We start from the raw sequence: 19,479 nt of genomic DNA on the forward strand, positions 1-19,479 counted from the left end.
AGTTGGAAATTTCGCTCGTTTTTCGCTTTTTACGTCGCCGTCGTAACTCCGATCCCCAATAAAAGTAATAGCTCCCTTCTCGGGTACGAGCCACACGTTTTGATATCACTTTTGTGGGTGGGCACGCAGCGGTACGAGCCGTATTAACGGTAATGGAAGAAGATGTTATAACTAGAAAATTCCTGCAGAAATTTTAAAGGGGCATGCCAAAGTGTGCCCGTCGGCTTTGAGCCAGTGTTTTTATGCTAAAAATTAGCATTAATGCTAAAGAAAGCTGCAACGTAGTCAATAACCTGTGGAGAGGCAGAAGCATGTAGAATAATCTGTACTTGTACCATTCATTATGTTAAAATTGATGCATAAGCTAAAATTAAATGCTAATATTAGCCTGAAGAATGCACATCACTCACATGTTGTCCATCATTGACTTACTCCATTCAGCAAGTAGTTCTAAATGCCAGCTCAGCCCTGCTCTGTAATAATTTGAGTGTTTTACCATGGATGCAGACACTGCATCTGTCATTCAAGTTAGACACAGGTGGAGACAAAATTATCTCTTAATTCCTCTTTGAAATCAATAAAATATTTGTAAATGTATTTATCAGTGAATATGGTCACTTATAAAGGTATGTTAATGGACTTCATGACTGTGACAAATAAAAATTTTAATTAAAAAAAAAAACCACACAAACAGGTCACAGTTTAAAAATATATATATATTGAACTTTTGTTAAAGATTTCTACAAACTTTTTACAGGTGAAGATTACAGTGAACAAAAATTACAACATTTAAAGAATACAACAAATTTAATTGAAAATTGGATTGGATGCCTCTGCAATAAAAATATTTTGCTATCTTTTTTTTGTTTTACATGTGTCCTGTCTGGCCGTGTGGCACTCAGGGTTGTTTTCTGAGTGTCAAGATGAGACCCAACAGTTTTACTTTCACAAGCGAAACATTATGGCTTCTGCCATAATGATCCACTTGTTATAAATATGAAACTATTAAACATATACATATATGAAAAGTATTTGAAACTATAAAAAAAGTTTTACGTCTCTTTTTAAGCTACTTGATTTGATTAATTTCTATTTTCAGACATCCAATCTAATTTTACATATTGCTGTTTCTCCAGTATAAATGAAACTATTTTAAATATATACATACATGAAAAACTATTTGAAACAATATAAAAAACTGCTTCTTCTCCAAAGCTCTTTTATTTGGCCAAGTAGTTCTTCGGCATCCAATCTGGAGTGACACATCACGGACTCTGTAGTAAAAAACAACAAAAAAAAAGACAAAACAAAAAAAGACAAATTAATATACATTACATTTTAAACATCTATTTGATTTATGAATGAATAAAGTAAAAATGAAACTTTGTTTAAACAAAGGTTTCAGATGAATAACATAGATAACCAAGGTCACCCAAGAAAAAAAGAGCAGACACACTGGATTCCTCCTATCAAAACTACATATACAACATCATCAATCTCAAGTTAAAATAAACAAAATCTGCAAATATATTAGCCTTAATTAGTCATGTACTTATCTGGTCAGATTGCACCACCTGGGACATCTAAAGAAACAAGAACTCCATCTTCTCCTCAGATTGGGTGAGGGTCCAAGCCCATGAGGTAGGCGAGAGTGTCTTGGACTAAAAATACACAGTCATTCCATCAATAGACAGCTATCATCAACAACAACTAAAAAAGTAACTACTTTTGAGGTTGCTACAATTTAGATACATTTGCTACATTTCATGGGCCTAACCTCCAGGTCTCGTTTCCTCTCTCTCTTCTTGGGCAGCCTCCAAAGGATCATTTTGCTTGAAACTACCTGCAAAACAACCTGCTAAAACAGACTAAAACTGGGAGAAAAAGGGTTAACTCCACCAAAACCAGACAAATTATCACCATATAGAGGGAGTCTAACAGGACAAATGTGAGTTTAACTTTTGTTCTGCTAGAGAAGTGAAGGTAACCACTAGGAGGCTGCAGCAGTAAAAAGTGCAGTGTGATTGGGGAGCGATGAAAAAAGGAGAGCTTTAATTAAATGACGCAAATAGTGACGAATAAAAAAGGAGTTTCGCAAAAAATTATGAAAGAAGGGCAACAGGTACTCTAACTGGATTAGAAAAATAAGAAAAAGTCTGGGCCACATTGAAGACCTATTTAAAACTATTTTTATTTCAAAACAGAACAGAATATAAATGTAGTAGCTGATTGTTTTATCTACTTCTCCCTGGTGCAATATTTCCAACAACTCCTCTGACAGAGAACCGATAAGTGTTTCAAGATCAGCCACTTTCGTATTCTCAAAGCTCAAACAAACTTTCATGTGCACATACAAACCCTATTTATGAAGCCTCCTTTCTATGGAACTAAATAAGTACTAAAAAGATTCACAAAGTGTACAAGAATATTTGTAAGCCTACAGCAAAATCCACAAGCATACACCATAATTCACAAATGTGCACAATGAATAAACATATCAAACATATCAAACAACGATTTAAGAAAATCCACAATGCCTTCTGATTGTCACATGTACGAAGGAAACAGTCAGATAAAGTGACATTAAAAATGAAGTGAGATCTTAACATTTTCTCCAAAAAGAATCCCATGTTATGAATTCAGGGTTAAGATGTACAGTGCTTACAAAGTAATTATACCCCTTGAATTGTTCCATACTGAGACATTACAACCACAAATATATTTCATCGGAATGCAATATGAAAGACCAAACTGAATCCCCCTTATGATGAGTGAGACCGTTTGATTCAATGCTCCCTCACTCAGTCACAGGTCACCGGAGAACACCCTACCGTGCCTTTTTTCAAAAGGGGAACCGGATGGTGGGATCCGAATAAGCCTCCCTGGCAAGGTCTATTTGGGGGTCCTGGAGAGGAGGCTCCGTCGGATAGTCAAAAGTAGGATTCAGAAGAGCAGTGTGGTTTTCGCCCTGGTCATAGAACACTTTGCGGGGGTTCTTCTGGGAGTATGGAGCACCGGGCCCTTTGTTAGAGGCTGTTAGGTTCCTGTGTGACAGGTAACAGAGTCTGGTGTGCAATGCCAGCAGAGTTAGGCTCGTTTACTTGGTGGAGTCCCAACTCTCAGCAAACTCTCCACAAAACACATGTAGATTGTTTGGACAAACTCCCATGCATTCTCCAGGACTTTACAGACCCTCCTTTCCAGGACCCCAGAAAAGACTACCAGGGAAAAATCATCAGTGTTGTCTTGTGGATCAAAAGCGACCCATTGGCATGTTTAGCTGTAGAAAAAAATATCTTAACCCTGGTGCGATAGTAACTCCTCGTTTACTCCTCTTGTCCTACGGGTCAAAAATGACCCACCCTAACAAAAGCCCATAAATAAAACAAATTGATACAATTTTAAATCCAAAATTTATTTTGCATGATGACACAATCTGTTATTTATTAATTCAATTAAGTTTAATTATTTTTTTCATCATGTAAAATTGTCTTTGAACAGTATTACAGCTTTTTTTCTTTTTACCACAAACCATATGTCATAAGTTTTCTTTTACAGAGTAAAGATTTATTATTATCGAAATTATATAAATCTGAAGTTATTACTTCTGGATTAATTATAATGAAAGGGGAAAAGTCAACAATTTGGATCTTTTTTTTGTCAACAGTTCACTCTTTTATAATTTATAATGTTGAAGGACGTTTTATGAGAGAAGTATTTTCAAAATTGATGTCCTAAACTATATAAAAGAATTAACTGTTGACAAAAAGTTAGATTGTTGACTTTATTACCTTTCAATATAGTTAATTCAGAAGTAACTACTTCACATTTATATAATTCTAATAACAAACCTTTACAGTGTAAATAAACCTTATGGCAGCTGGTTGGTCGTACAAAGAAAAGTTTAATACTGTTGGTTGTCTTTTTATGCTGTGTAACAAAAAAACACACTATAAAATGAATTAAACTTAATTTAATTGATAACAGATTGTTTTATCATGCAAAATAGATTTTGGATATCAAATTCAAGTAAGTTGCTTTATTTTGGGGCTTTTTTATTACCCATTTTTTGACCCGCTTTTTGACCTGTAGGACAAGGGGAGTAAACGGAATGTTACGATCGCACCAGGGTTAAATACTTGTTTCCCCCACTGTATTTTTACATTTGTGGTTGTAATGTGATAAAATATGAAAACTTCAAGGGACATGACTAGTTTTGCAAACCACTGTAGAAGCAGCTTATACTAAAGTCAACACACAATATATAGGATTGTGGTAACTGTAGTAAGTCTGCAAGACACCCGACTGGACACAGTATTCTGGATGGGAGATGTAAATGTGATCAAGGAGAGTGCGTTTTTCTGTAGTTGGATCAGAGATAAGTTGAATAAAGCCTTTTGCTCTGAACAACTCATTGATGGATTTTTACCAGGAGGAATAAGATCCTCATTAAAGTCTCCTAATATAACAGTGGGCTTAATATTCATTGAATTCAGGCCATCCAAGAGGTTTTGAAGATTTCTTAAGAATGTTCCAAGATCAAAACTTGGTGGCCTGTAAACGGTCGCGATAAGGGCTGTGATTGGGGAGTCCACTTTGACAACGTTGAACTCAAGATCTGTAACCTCGTTAAAGAATCTCCGTTCCTGCGGTTGGAGAAGACTCCGGCAGTAAGTCGCTACTCCCCACCCTCTTTGGTAGCAATGTCGACTCTGTTTGAGTAGGAGACATGTCTGTTCCGTGAAAGAAACAATAGCCCTCCAGTTGGCAAGAAGCTGGAACAGAAGATCCAAATAAATGAGTCTCCGTTAGGCATAAGATATCTGCCAACATGAGTTCATGATGTTGTTTCATGTCCTCAGAGTGACAGACAAGACCTTCGACATTGTGGTGGACAATTGTTAAAGTTGGACCCTGATGACCCGACTGAAATTCAAGAGGGGTCTGGTGTGCAAGAACGATGCTGGTCTCATTGATTCCATAGCTGCTCTGATGTTTTCATCAGCGTAGATCTTACCTTCATCGAAATCAATGATTTTAAGTCCTTCAAGAGAAGTTGTGCGACTGAGGGCCACATATGCCATTCCGGGTTCAAAATCCGCTTCAAGGAAATTACCGCAGACTTCATGGTCATCCCTTGCACTTTGTGTGCTGTACATCCAAAGGCCAACTTCATTGGAAATTGCCGTCGTACCACGCCCCTTACGCTCGTCTGTTCCTCAAATCTTTCAATGTCAACATTGCTGTCTGGCTTACCTCGAATCTTTTTGTGTGTCCAGCTGTGGATTATCCAGTTTGAGTCCAATTAACTTTACACTAGTCGCTCCATCTTTGGTACTGGTAACAATATCAGCAATGGTGCCAAATGTTCCATTTACAAGACCATCCTCTACATCCAAATTTCTTATAATCATTACCCTAAAACCCAAACCAGCCTGTATGCTGTTAGACAAGTCTCGTTTGTTACCCGCTATGCAACAGCCCAAGTTAATCATGTTTCCCGTCTTTGTAACCCTTTTGTAGTCCTCTGCCGGAATGTCAACTGTTGCTGCACCTAAAGAGGCCACAACTGCTGCGTTATGGGTGTCCACCTGTTTGTTTGTAGCAAAAATGTGTAGGACATCCATTGGACACTCTTTGGGGTCAGTAACAGCTTGGATCAAAAGAGCCCTGTCATCCTCACTGAGCAAATCCCTTTACCTTTAACTCTAATCCGGTTCAGGAGCTCTGCAAATGCCCTGTCGTCTTTCTGCCGCATGATTTCTGTTAGGCCGATCATCTGGAAATTCTCATTCCAGATATCAAGCATGCCATCCTCGACGACACAAGAGGTTTGGCTCGTCCAAGGGGGGGCAACTGGAAGAAGTCTCCCACGGCCAGAACCGAGACCCCCCCATAACCTTGTGTTTCCCCTGATTTGTTGAAATCTCCAGTGAACATATGCAAATAGGTCTTTGGAGACCATGGAGATTTCGTCAATGATTAAGATTTCCACATTGGAAAGAACTGCCCGCACTTCATCCAATGAATTTCCAAGTCCCTTGTACGGTGGTTTTAAACTCTTGGGCAGTTTCAAGATGGAATGTAAAGTCTTCCCCGATATGTTGTACGCTGCAGTACCAGTAAAAGCTGTGAGGAGCACAGTGGGCTTGGACATGTCACCAATGTCAAGAAGTCTAGGAAGCTGGCGCAAGAGCTTGGTTGCCTCCTGGTAAACACATTTGATGACATGAGATTTACCACAGCCAGCTCCTCCCGTCAAGAAATAAAAGAATGGTTCTGGGTCGTCACCCCAGACGCGCTTCAGGCACCAATCACGAATGGCGTAAAACACAGACGCTTGAGTCTCATTTAAACTCCTGTACATTTGTCTGATGAAATCAGGGCTCAATTTAGGAGCTTCAATTTTTGGCATGTCTCCACTGTTGACATCAATTTCATAATCTGGAATAGGGTCTTGTTCTTCTTCCTCCTCCATTGGTGGTCTTTCAGCAGCGCATTCCAAACGGTCCAACTCAACCTCGGGTGCAAAGTGTTCCAAGCGTTACGAACCGGGCCTTGCTTTTTCAGTTCTTCCATAATCTTGTCAATTTTCTTACCTTGCCCTTCATACCTTTTGCGGTTGAAATCCACATACTGTTTTACCTGATACCTACCTCGGGAACCATTGTTGTAAAAGGCTTCGTAGGTTGTGTGTTCCTCGTTTCTAAGGTCCTCATCTCTTCTGTGTGGAAAATACAACTTCAGAAGTCGTCGGTAAAACTTTTCGGGGGTTTTTTCTCAGAGAAACGAGTAAATCTAATGACTGCAGGTTTGCCCATAGTTCTTTTCTGGATGTATCCTGCATCATTAAGGAGGGAATTGCATTTGGCCCTTCAATTTGATTACCATATAAATCCTGTATTCTGACGCAAATTCTGCCAGGCACATGTGTTCAAATTCCAGCGTTTGTGGTCTGTTGAGATATTTTTCTGGCAATCCTGTCATCCAAACATTCTCCTCATCTGGGGACATGTTCACAAGTTTACTCATCGGAAGGCTCATTTTCATACCGTCTTCATCTGTTTGAAGAAAAAGGACACTGCGCGAGGACTTTTTGAGCGGTAGGCTACAAGTGCGCGCAACTGATCCTTGAGCACTAACCTCTCTCTGTTTTGAATAAGCCTGCATGATTTTTTCATTTCATCCCTTTGGCTGACATTGGCCGTCTTTAAATCATCAACAACAGACTTCAGGAACTGTGCCATTTCGTGTTCCGGCTTGGCTATGTACGACATCATGTACTCAATACAGCTATACTCATCAAGCACATACTGAATGTCCATGTTGGCGTTCCATGCACGTAGGAGATCAGGGTTGTATGCATTCACCCAGCTGTCTTTAGGATCACGTTTCATCATTACCACCATTCCAGAAGTCAGAGCATCAACATGGCCATTGTACTCCACTTTGGTCATGTTACAAGCATGGAGTAACTCTTCTAAATCCCTGAAAGATGATTTCACATCCTTTAGTAAATCCCTTATTGGTTTCAGTTTCTTTTTAGCCTCTCTTTGTAGGTTTGAGACAAATTTTGATCTGGATTTTTGGACTTTCTCCTACCTTTTTTCTTTTCTAGCTTTGGTTTTTCGTCATCATTTTCCAGATCAAAGTCAATTACAGGGACAGTAACTCTGGTGCGTTCCATTGGTAATTTGGGGAATCCAAATCGGCATTCAACATTACCTTTTTTGCATGACTTTGAGTGCTTTTTGCTGTGCATTTGAACCTCTGATACAATTTTGTGGAGCTCGGGATCCTTTGTCTCATCAGGCAACTGACAAGATATGTAACGATCTATGAACTTTATCACTTCATCGCAACAAGAGGGTCTTCCATTTCAGGTGTGTCCTTAATCCATATCACAGCATGTATATGGGTGAACCCCTTGCCTGAAATTCCACGCGATAAAAGTAATCCTCAACTGGTCCAATGGGTTGTGCAGGGGAAAGAATGAGGTCTCTAAACAGCGCATCCACCCTCTTTCAAACATGCGCATGACTGTGACAGGGTTGCTTCTAAGAATGTCACACTTTGCATTCCAGTCAAGCTCAGAAAAACTTACCTGCTCTCCATGTTGACCTTTGATGGCCTCAATGACTTCTGGCCATCTCATTTCAGCAGCAGAGAACGTGCAAAAGAAAGTGGGCTTTCCAAGTTGCCTCACCATGGCGTGCAAATCACGTAATCCTTTCTCCCAATAAGCAGGAGTTCCTCGTAACGGCTGCATGAAGCGAGTGGCCTCTTTGTTCTGGATTAGTTTTTCCAACTCGTCTTTGTCCTGTAGCATTTTGCTAGAAATGTTTTTTCCATCTTTGGTGCTTGGTTTCCCTTTCCTTGTCTGAATGGACATACTATCATTGGCAATATTAGTTTCTGTAACAAACTGAGCAAAGAAAAGGTAACTCTGGTCTTTCGCAAACCGACTATCTATTGAGAAGAGACGTGCATTGAAATACATACTTGGAGAAAGTTTAACACGGCGGGATTCATCTAACGTGTTTACTCCAGTTGGGAAATGCACAGGATACGCCTTGGCTTCAAGTCTCGGAACACTGAAGAAGGAGATGGGCTTGTTCCCCTGGGCCGGCGCAATGCTAAAAATTCCCTCTCCATAAGACAGCACTTCCTGTGCTATGTCAGGAGGCTGCATGCAAGTGTCCAAGATCAGACCAGGTCGAAGTGCCTGATGCTCTGCCCCTATGTGGTCAGGTTGCTGGTCTGCTGCTGCTGCATCCATTTCAGTCTCCTCTGCTTTCGTGTCCAAGTCCTCAACTGGCTGGTCCTCCTGCAAACCCTCAAATGTGGCACTTTCATTTATACTTACGTCTTTGTAATCTGGATGAGTCTCTTTAACCCTTGGGAGTCAGTGTTCTAAATGGCCGTTTTGACTAATTTTGATTTTACCTTTATATTTCTTAATAAAACCATTAATATTGCTTTATGTGCTATCATTTTTTTCAGGACAGCCTGAACTTTGTCAATTTACACATATTTTTGTCATTTGGACATACTGACATTGCATTTTGGCCCTAAAATCACACAAAAAAAGAAAATTCGAGTAGAAAAAGTTTTTATTTTGTCACTGTGAAACCCACAAATATGTATAACAATTATGTTTTATGGTTTAGAATTATAAAGTATACTCTATATTTCAAAATTAATATGTACAAATATAGCAAACAACTCATGTATATTAAATTATTATCAATAAAATGTAGGTAATCCATTTGTTCCTGTGCTACTATTTACAAAATATCAAATCAAGATTCCAAAAAATGTATAACTTTCCTAAATATATTTAAATCCTGGCAATTACTTCTCCTGGCAATTTTAGCACACTATAAATTTCAAAATCAATATGTACAAATACAGGAAACAACTCATGTTTAGAAGATTATCATCAACAAAATGTAGGTAATTCATTCATTTGTGCACAAACACATCAAAACAAGATTCCAAAAAATATAAAACTTTTCCAAATAAATTGAAGTCATGGCAATTATTTATCTATATTTGTACAATTATTTACAAAGGATAAGATGTAACATAAGACAATAAAAATTATTTGTGCCACTCCAGAAAACAATTTCTGTCCACCACAACACAGAGGGGCACATCGCATGCCTGACACTTCCATGGAGTGTCGTACCGTTTTTTGTACTGCAAGCAGTGCTTGCATTTCAGTCTGCCTTTGGTGGCTTTTTGGGCAGAATCTGTGACTGTGGAAATTGCCACAGGAACATGGTCTGCTCTCCTGCTCTGAGAAATGCCTTCCTTGCTCATGCCACAAAGCTGAGACATGAGCTCCACCATGAAGTCTTTGTGCGTCATGGCCTGTTCTTGCTTTGTGCTGCTCATCTCACGGTGCAAGATGAAGGCATTTGTTGTTGCAATGTCCAGAAAATGGAGCAGCAAAGTCCTGTACCAGCGGCTTGTTTTTCTCTTTGTGGAGTAGTACTGAATCAACTGGTCTGAAAGATCAACTCCACCCATATTTTTGTTATAGGCCACAATTGGTGTTGGACAGGGAATCTTTCTCACAGACCAGCTCCCATCTGCAGCCTTTACTCTTCTGCCTATTGTATCTCCAGAAAAAGCAGGATGGATGGTGGAGCACACAGAGACCTCACGAGTGTCCATCCATTTCACAAAAACGAGGGGTCCTTCTCTGATCCACCTTACAGATCCTCTTTTGCTTTTCTTGGTCAGAGCATTTCCCCTCCCTCTGGGACATCCCTTTCTGTTCTCCCTGTATGTTCCACACGCTCCAAACTTCATTCTTGCTAAGTCCATAAAAAGTTTTGGACTAGAATAAAAATTGTCCATATAAATATGGTATCCTGTACCGAGGAAAGATGTCTGAACAAGATCCTTGACAACATCATAGGCCAGGCCATGCTCACTTTGAGTTTGTGTTTTGCCAGTGTAAATCTTGAATGCAGTGGTGTAACCACTGGCTGATTCTGCCAATACAAAAATTTTCACTCCCCACTTTGTCGGTTTGTCCTTCAAGTACTGCGTGATCCCTGTTTTTGCTTTAGTTCCCACCATTCTTTCATCCACAGACAGCTCTCTTCTTGGGTGGAAATAAGCCTGACAGGCACAGAGGATGTCATCGTACAGAGGCCTGATTCTAAAAAGCTTGTCATGTCCAGGGGTTCCTTTTCTTTTATCATTCTGTTCATCTTCCTCTGGATCACTAAGGTGAATGTTCCAAAATATTGTTCTGAATCTTTCTCTGGACATCACTTTGCATGGAAGGGGCACAGACAAAATATTGTTTTGCTTCCAATAGTCCTGAATACTGGGCAGTGAAACTAAAGACATATATATCAGTAGACCAAAAAAATTGTACAGATCTTCCATTTCAACGTCATTCCATTTGTACTTTTTCCCTAATGTATTTTTTGCTGCATTTTTGTTTGTGTTGAGGCAAATTGTTTTCACTGTGTCAGTGGCAAAATATAATAAAAAAAGATCTTTTGGACTATGAGAAGACAGGTTGTTTATTTGGACACCGGGTGTTCGCCGTGGCTGAAACCTGCTTACTCCCGGCACACTGTCAGGATCCTCCTCCGTCTTCCAGGGATCACTGTGGGGGAGTGGCTCAGCAGCGCCACCTCTCGGTGATCGAGACCGCGCAGTTGCACAGCGCCGCCTACTTCTCAGTTTCGATCTTCGCTTAGCTACGTTTGTCCCTATGTTTGTCCCTATGTTTGTCCCTATGTTTGTCCCTACCTCATCTTCTTCCTGATACCCATGTTCTCTCTCTCTTCCCGATATGAATGACTGAATCGCTACATTGTCATCAGAATCCTCGCTGTCTGCTTCAGACTCAGACTGCGAGTCTCCCTCATCTTCGAGCTCAAAAAAGAGCTTTGCTGCCTGCTCCACATTCATTCTTCTCATCATTCTTTACAGAAAAAACAAAATACAATGTCCGAAATACAAATTACGAGGTAGATTTTACTGATCGTCTATCGTCTGATATCACAACTATCTGTTGACGTGCCTCTCTTTTTTCTGTTCTCCGTTCCCGCGTTACTTTTTTTTTTTTTTTTTTTTACTTTTTTCGCGCCGTTACTTGCGTCACTGTCCTTCGTTTATCTGCAACAAAATGTGAACTCTTATCAGTTGAATACGTGAGCTCGAGTGAGGGGATCTGTTGTATTCTTTGTGTTGCGAGAGCGCTCCGTCTCACTGTGGAACGGAGCGGGTTTTACAATTTCGCTAATTGAAACAAATATGGTTTACATATTTAAGCATAACTCCGGTTTTACTTGGCCTATTAACACAATTTAAAAACTGTTGTGTAGTTTAACATGTGCACTTTAAACACCAGTAGAAAATGAGACTGGGGGAGGCGGAGTCTTGCTGCTACGACGCGCCAAATCAGACATGTAAAAAAGACTCGGATACGCGTCAATTGACTCCGAAGGGTTAAGCTTGCGCAGTCCAGCTAACACATTTTTCATGTTGACCGTGTAAAAGTATTGATGGCCTTTGTACTTGGTTTTCCTCTTCAGCTTCACCTGTAAAAGCTGGGCTTCAGCACGGGGCCTCGGAAGACTGTTTACAACAGTTTCCATGTCAGAAGGAACACAGACAACTGCTCCATGTATTGCCCTTTGCTGTCCCTTGGGCAAGGAAACAATTTTTGCAAAAGGTAGAATTTTGCAATTAATTGCCTTTCAAGTACATTCAATTCCGCAAGCTCTGGGGGAACAGGAGCTAAATCAAGGTTATTGGCAGCAGCAATCGATGGCATCTTTCCCCTGCTTAGATGGCTGTCACACGTGTAGCAGATCCACTCCCCTGTCCTCTCTTCGGGTACAGAACATGGAGTTGAGCAAGCAGATTCACACACGTGAACATACGTACCTGTTAAACAATCAGCTACTACACGCATATTCTTGGTATATTTATCTCTTTTACAGTGCTTCACTTGATTGGGAAAAAGAGCTCTGTGACACACAGTGCAAACGTATGTCGGTCCGTTTTGAATGTTCTTATAAAAGTTTTGTATTGCAGCTTTCATTTCGTCACTCATCAGAGGGCGTGGTGTTTGAAGGTGGAAGCCTACGTTTCTTTTGTACTTCCTTCTAATTCGCAAAGCATGCTGCAGTGTGAAATTTCTGGAAAGTGCTTTTCTTGATATTCTGACTCTTCTGTCAGCAACACATTTTTTATTATGTTTGACCCGATAACTAGGCTCACTGTGATACTTCACCTTCCTATATTCACGCATTGTTTTTTTGTGTTGGCTTCTGAAGTCTGGATTGTTTTTGAACCGATTCCTGGTGTACGCTTTTTGTCTGCTTCTAAAAACAGGATCATCTCTGAAACGATTCCTGATGTATGATTTTTGTCTGCTTCTAAAAACAGGATCATCTCTGAAACGATTCCTGATGTATGATTTTTGTCTGCTTCTAAAAACAGGATCATCTCTGAAACGTTTCCTTATATACTCTGCCATGTAGTCTTTATGAGTGGCTCTGAAGCTGTGGACAAAGTTAAATCTGTATTTGAAGTAATTTATTTTTCTCTGCCGGAAAGACGCATCTGCCCTATATCTATTTTTGAACTGATCCTTTCTCTGTGCTTGGTGAAGCATGTATGTTTCTTTTACGGCTTGTAGCTTTTTGGTCCTAAATGTTAGAGATTTCAGATATTTTTCTTTTTGAGATGAACTTTGTTTCATTTTATTTGCGACATTATGTCCATGTTGCGTGTTGACCCTGTTTTTAATTTTTCTTCTCTTAGCTTTTGGCACTTTGACGAATTTGGAATGGTTGGAGCTGTTTCCTCTAATACGTTTGCAACTTCCCTAAGCCAAGAAGGAATTTCCTCTTCAGAGGTGCTCTCTGTTTTGAAAACAGTTGGACTTACTTTTGTGCCTTCAGGTGGAATTTTCTGAAAGGCAGAATCCTGAGAAGAGCCGTCATTTTCCCTGGCAAAACCTACTGGCACAAACTCATAGGTGGCATTGGGTCCGCGGTTTCGAAAGAGCTTATGCAGATGGTTGACCATGTCAGACAGATTGCAGAAAGTCATCATCACTGCAGTACCACTGGGATGCGGCAGGCCTACTGAATTTCTTGAATGGGAATCAAAAACTCCAAACCGACCGCTTCTGTCCCTGAAGACTGCAATGCACTCAGGAGTCACCAAAAGAAAAGCATGGGTGACATTTTCCGACAGACATTCCAGTTGCAGGGCAAGAGGCAAACCAAAATGTCGAGTTCCTTGAGGGCTCCCGCTCTGAGCAAAAACATGACCTACTCTCAAACCAGTGGTGTGTACTGCATAGATGTTCCCATCTGTCAGTACATGGTCAGGCATCTCTTCAAAAGTCAAGTGATTGTCACGAAATGTTCCATCACTGATCAGTTGCTGTTTAGCACCGGTATAAAGTTCATCTCCTTTTTCAATCACTCTGTCAAGCAACACTGTGTCAAACTGCAACCCCTCATTGTGGTAAGCTAAAAATGTGAGTGCCATGCATGTGCACTGGTGATTACGGGAAAATGCAGCATACCTCCTGTCAGCCTGGGAATGAGTAGCACTTACCAACAGGACCGGTGGACCACTGATCCCGGGTTCCAGCGCAGAAGCCTGTAACATAAAAAAAAAAACATTTCAGTATTTATACAAATATTTAACTAATGACTACCTACCACCACCAATTAGGCTTGTTGTAAACAAGTTTTTAGCAGTTTAGAAATCAATTATTCTGATGATCAATAGATTGATTGAAATAAAATTTTAATAAAGTAACAAACATATTGGTAAATACCGTCATTACAGCAGTTTCTGATCGGATTACAAAATAAATCCATATGTTCATATTTGTACATCTCAAATAAACTTTTCTGTACTTTAGAAATTAATCTGTAACATTGGCTAAGTTTTTTAGCCAATCTGAAAAACAAAAACACAATGTTTTTAAAATTAGATTCAATAAAAAATAAAAAGGCACAAAAAATGAAGCATCATGTCCACTAAGTCAAAAACTTGAAAGTATATATTTTTTTAGATACATAAACTCACTATTCACAACCATTTGTAGCTTTTTGCTCATGTGAGTGACAGGATCTTTTGCAGCCTTGTCATACACAGAACCACGTAGGCCAACTTTTTGCACATGTCGCAATGTTCCACGAATTTGTTATGACTGAGATGGTAGGAAGGAGTTACCTGGCAGCTCCCATCCCGGACATGGTCCTCTGGTGGCACGGGAGAGGACTCGGCAGGGCCTCGACGTCCATCGGGGGACCGGTCTCCGTGCCTCGCGACGAGCTGGGCTGGTGGTCTCTCTCGGCGCTCCCTCCAACTATAAATCAACAGAAGCCCTCAACTTGGTGCAAAGTGAACATACATCTATGTACATAAATCTGTGATATGTTTTCTGAAACGGTGTCACACCTGCTGCTCCACCGGACTCAGCTTGGAGGATCAGAAACTGGACGACGCCTCGGACTCGCCTTCTAATAAAAAAAATATATAATTTTAAAACCAATTGTGGCACATCAAATCACCTGGATATTTAAAAAATAGAATAAAATACCTTCTTCCCCTTCGGAGAACATGTAGGTAGCGGAGCGTCACGGCCAGACGCAGGAACGATCCGGTCCATCTCCTCCAGCAACGCTGGGCTGAACCACACAGGATTCGGGGGATGGAGAGTCCAACAGGTCTCCCTATAAATAAAGAAATAGCTTAAAATAGATTCATTTGTACATTGAGGACACAACAAGTTTTGCTTTGAGGTGAAGAAAGTGTACCTGTTGGTCAACCATCCTCCCAGTGGTGTGTGGACAGCCATCACCACCCTGGACCTCACGCGACGCCTGTAAACATGGAAAAATCATTTTCAGTGGCAGCAAACCCTCTGGATCCAGGGTATACATGTATAGTAATTTTAATAAACTTAATTTTACCTTTGAACTTCCTCCACAGAAATCATATTATTGCTTTATGTGGTATTTTCTGCTACACAACTTTAAGGGTGTAATGTTACAAATTATTTTTTCATTTGGAAACACAGTTATTTCACATACAGAAGTTACATAAATTTCAAGTTGGAAATTGTTTTATTTTTTATTGTGAGCTCACAAAGGTTTACTACCTTAACTCCTGGAGCTCACCACAACTGGATGCTGCTTACTAGCTGCTTGGGGAGTGGCTCTTCTTCATCCCCTGGTGATCAACTCCTTACAGCTGCGCAGCGCCGCCATTCCTGAGTTTTGATCTCTGAGTAGCTGCCTCTACACCTGTCTTGACCTCATCTTACCCTTTATGCCTCTGATTCTCTAGATTTCTAATACAAATGCCATCATCGTTATCATCATCATCACAATCTTCACTGTGCCTCAGACTCTTTTTTGCAAGTTTCACTTTTTTGTCTTGCAGTTAAAAACAGACCACCCTGTATGCTGCACGTTATTAGTCCCATAATTCTTTGTGTACATAACCAACTCTAAGTGTCTTTAAGTTTTTTCTTGACTCATTATAGATTAATAAATATTCATGTGTACTCTAGTTATTTCATTTATTTATTTTATATTTAGTCAAATTATTTAAACTACTTAACAGTTATGTATACATTTCTATAAATTTTATATTGCTTATGGTTTCATAAGCCATTTTCACTTGGGCATCAATAAACTACATTTATTTCATAAACCACTAAACTACATATTACAAAATGTGTTGACAGACTTCTGTCACACCAATCAATATCACAATCTCGCCATTTTTGCTTTTACTCCAGTCCAACTTGTCATAGTCGCTCTTTTCGTCATTACTTGAACAACTTTCCCCAGTTTCTTAAAATACGCATAATTACTGTTTTGAAGATGTGAAATTTCACATAACAGAGGGACGTCATGTAGCACTTCATATTTTATGTTTGTAAGCTAATTCCCTTTCACATTTTCAAAATGCCGGTTTTTAAGATTTACCTGATCTTCTGGAAAAAAATGGCTTAATTATTTTAGCATAATCCCAGTTTTTCTTCTCCTCAACACAATTAAAAAAAAAAACTTTTAAAAAAAACTATTATGTAGTTTCTAATCAGCACATTAAACAAAAGTTGAAATGAACACTCAAGGAGGCGGACTCTTGCTACTACCCCATCACAAAACATACATGTTAAAAGACAAATATACACATTCGTGGACTTTTAAAGAGTTAAACATGCAAAAACTTTGCTTAAATCAACTAAGTATGTATCAAGTACCTTCCGGCCACCAACCACAGTCCAGTCGAAGGGGTCCGAACGACGGGGAGCCGCCACCTCACCACCACAACCAGCCGGGGCAGGGGACGTCTCACCGCAGGGGGGAAGCCGTCCCAGGAGGGGAGGAGCCAACGTCACGGGAGCTGGAGATTTCGGTGCACTTAACTCAGGTTGCGAGCAGACCGCCGCCTGAAGCAACTGAGCAAGGACCTCCATCCAGGATGGTCGCTCAGGTGAACCTATAACAGTTAAAGACATTTTATAAAATACAGTACACCTAAATAATATTTTTAAATTACAAAAAATCTATTTAACTTACGCCATCCCTGCTCCACAAGTGCAGGCTGCTCAACGGGAAATGCTCGGTAACAGGCAGGTACCGAACATCTGGACAGGAAAATAAAAAATGTCATTCTTAATGTCCGTCACACTAACAATTTGAGATAAAGTAGATACGAAAGGAAAAATAAGTAAATTTTTCATACATCTGAACCCTGAACACCATAAAATGTTAATTTGCTTAAGTTTTAGTATAAACACAAATTGAATCCGTCACTTACTTCTCTGAGCAGCCACACGGCGATACTCCTGCCGCAGCAGATGTTGTGCACTTTGGTCCACGACAAGTCGTGGAGGAAAGTCCACAACAACCACCTGTAAATTTCAATCAAAATAAAAGGACCAAATTAACATACGACAAGTTTTCAGATGTATTTGATCATGAATAAATGCAGTATACTTATACTTACATTAGCAGAGAGTTCGCAGACAGTACGCAACAACCTGGCAAAGTCCCGTCCGGCCTCCACGAAGGTCCTGCTGGCGGTCAAGTTGTTGCTTGGGGCCAGAAGACAGATCACCTCGGGGGGCCGAGGCAGAAGTGTATTCAGGACCTCAAGCCGCAACTCTTCCGCAGAGGCTCCAGGGGATGCAAGCAACCCTAAGGAGAAGTCGCCCTTTGGCATGGTAGAATACCCATCCACGATAGCACGCAGATGAGAATCACCAACCAAAAGAGCAAACTGAAGAAAAAAAGAAAGAAAAACCATTAAAGTTTGATTGATTTTATCATCCAAACTAAGATTTGCATATGAAATTGACAAAAAAAGTACCTTCTTCTCCAGAGCCTCGGCAGTAGCAGAACCAACTGCAGCTCCGTCTGGTCACCCGGGAAGCTGGCCACGTCTCCACCCGATGGCGACGCCCGTCCCACGGCCTGTTTAGAGACATGCAATATCAGATTAGACTTTCATGCCTCTGAAATTAACAACAAAACAACACAAATTTTATGCACATACGTGACCCAAGCGAGGTCGATGGCGCACGGGACTCCTCCTGGCGCACCACAGCAGGGACATCTACAAAAAAATAATTTAAAAAATGTTTAGATTAACCACAACATAACTGGATTGGGTTATTGTAAATAAATGATCCTGGACTTGTCATGAACTTACCTGGTCGGGCAGGCCACCCTCCAGCAGTCGCGACGTCTAAAGACATAAATGGAATGAGTAAAGCAAATGACTTATCATCTAACAATAAGTTAATGAAAGTAAATGGTAGCTATACCTTCTTCGGCGGAGACTCTGTGGTGGTCCAAGCCCGAGACGTGAGCGATGATGTCCCCGGCTGTCAACACAGAAACAATTATGATCACGCTTAAAGTCAAACTACAGTAAGAACTACTGTTAGACAAAACAATTAATGCGATGTGTAATTTATATACCTTGGCGACGTCCGGCACACTCTCCAGCTTCCTCCATCTCACCTTAGCAGACTCGGACCGACGACCCCGTGGCATTCTGCAAGACCAGAATAAAAAAAAGACATCTGGGGGGAAAGCTGTTATTTACAAATAATATCTAAACTTAAACTGTATTTGTAGGACTATGTGTGAATGTTACTATGCAAAAAACGTATTTCAATATGTAGATAAAGTATGTGTAGGATTAAGAGTTATATGTATGTAGATGGATTAAGCTGATGTGTGGTGATGCAGAAGTTAGGATCTCAGCAAGCAGCAGTGGAAACTTCCAAATCTCAGTCTCGCACAAGTGAAAAGCTGTAATGAGAAGCAAAATAAATGGCCATTAAAAAGAGGTGTAAAAATATTTTTTAAATAATTTTAAAAATTTTTTAGAAGTTCTGAGGCTTGTAAGCAGGACCGAGATACTTTTCGCAACTGTTGCAAACATCTATACATTTTACAACTTGGCTCAAATATAATGAAAAAGCAGAGATTAAACAATAAATATAAAGGGTTTTAAATATGTTAATTTAAAAATAGATTTCATCCAAATGAACCAAGTCTTTTACTGTATGAATAAATGAGGACAATGAGGATTAAGCTGTTAATATGCTGCTCCGGTCAGACAACTTCAATTATGTAAGCTATGCTCCACCGTTAGCAACCATGTTTACTTCCGCAAACACTGAGCTCTTCTTTTTATGGCGGTTGGCGGAACACTGAGAACGCGGACGCTATTGCGCCCTCTACTGCACATGCGGGACACTTTCAGGTCGTTTGACGTTCACTCTGCAGAACACATACAGGTCGCATTTACTGGTAGTGTGAACGGCCCGGGCAAAAACAAAATAAAAATCGGAATTACCAAAAAAGTCAGAATTGGATTACTTCAGGCTGCAGGGTGAACGCACCCAAAACACCTGAAAGGCTTCAACTGCGAACCACCATC

General features: G+C 40.2%; 1 long non-coding RNA gene and 1 pseudogene across 1 annotated transcript; both read right to left on the reverse strand.

Annotated features, from left to right (window-relative positions):
* Nucleotides 1-695: 695 nt before the first annotated feature.
* LOC145550363 (uncharacterized) lies at nt 696-2,842 on the reverse strand. The gene is made up of 2 exons (XR_014086265.1): nt 1,778-2,842; nt 696-1,661 (listed from the first exon to the last, which is right to left on the reverse strand). It is a non-coding gene; the product is annotated as an uncharacterized LOC145550363 (long non-coding RNA).
* On the reverse strand, nt 2,843-18,584 carry LOC145550352 (uncharacterized; annotated as a pseudogene).
* Nucleotides 18,585-19,479: the final 895 nt, after the last annotated feature.

The sequence above is a fragment of the Poecilia reticulata genome, unplaced genomic scaffold (assembly GCF_904066995.2).
Source record: "Poecilia reticulata unplaced genomic scaffold, P_reticulata-male-v2 Scaffold_36, whole genome shotgun sequence".
Classification (NCBI taxonomy): Eukaryota; Metazoa; Chordata; class Actinopteri; order Cyprinodontiformes; family Poeciliidae; genus Poecilia; species Poecilia reticulata.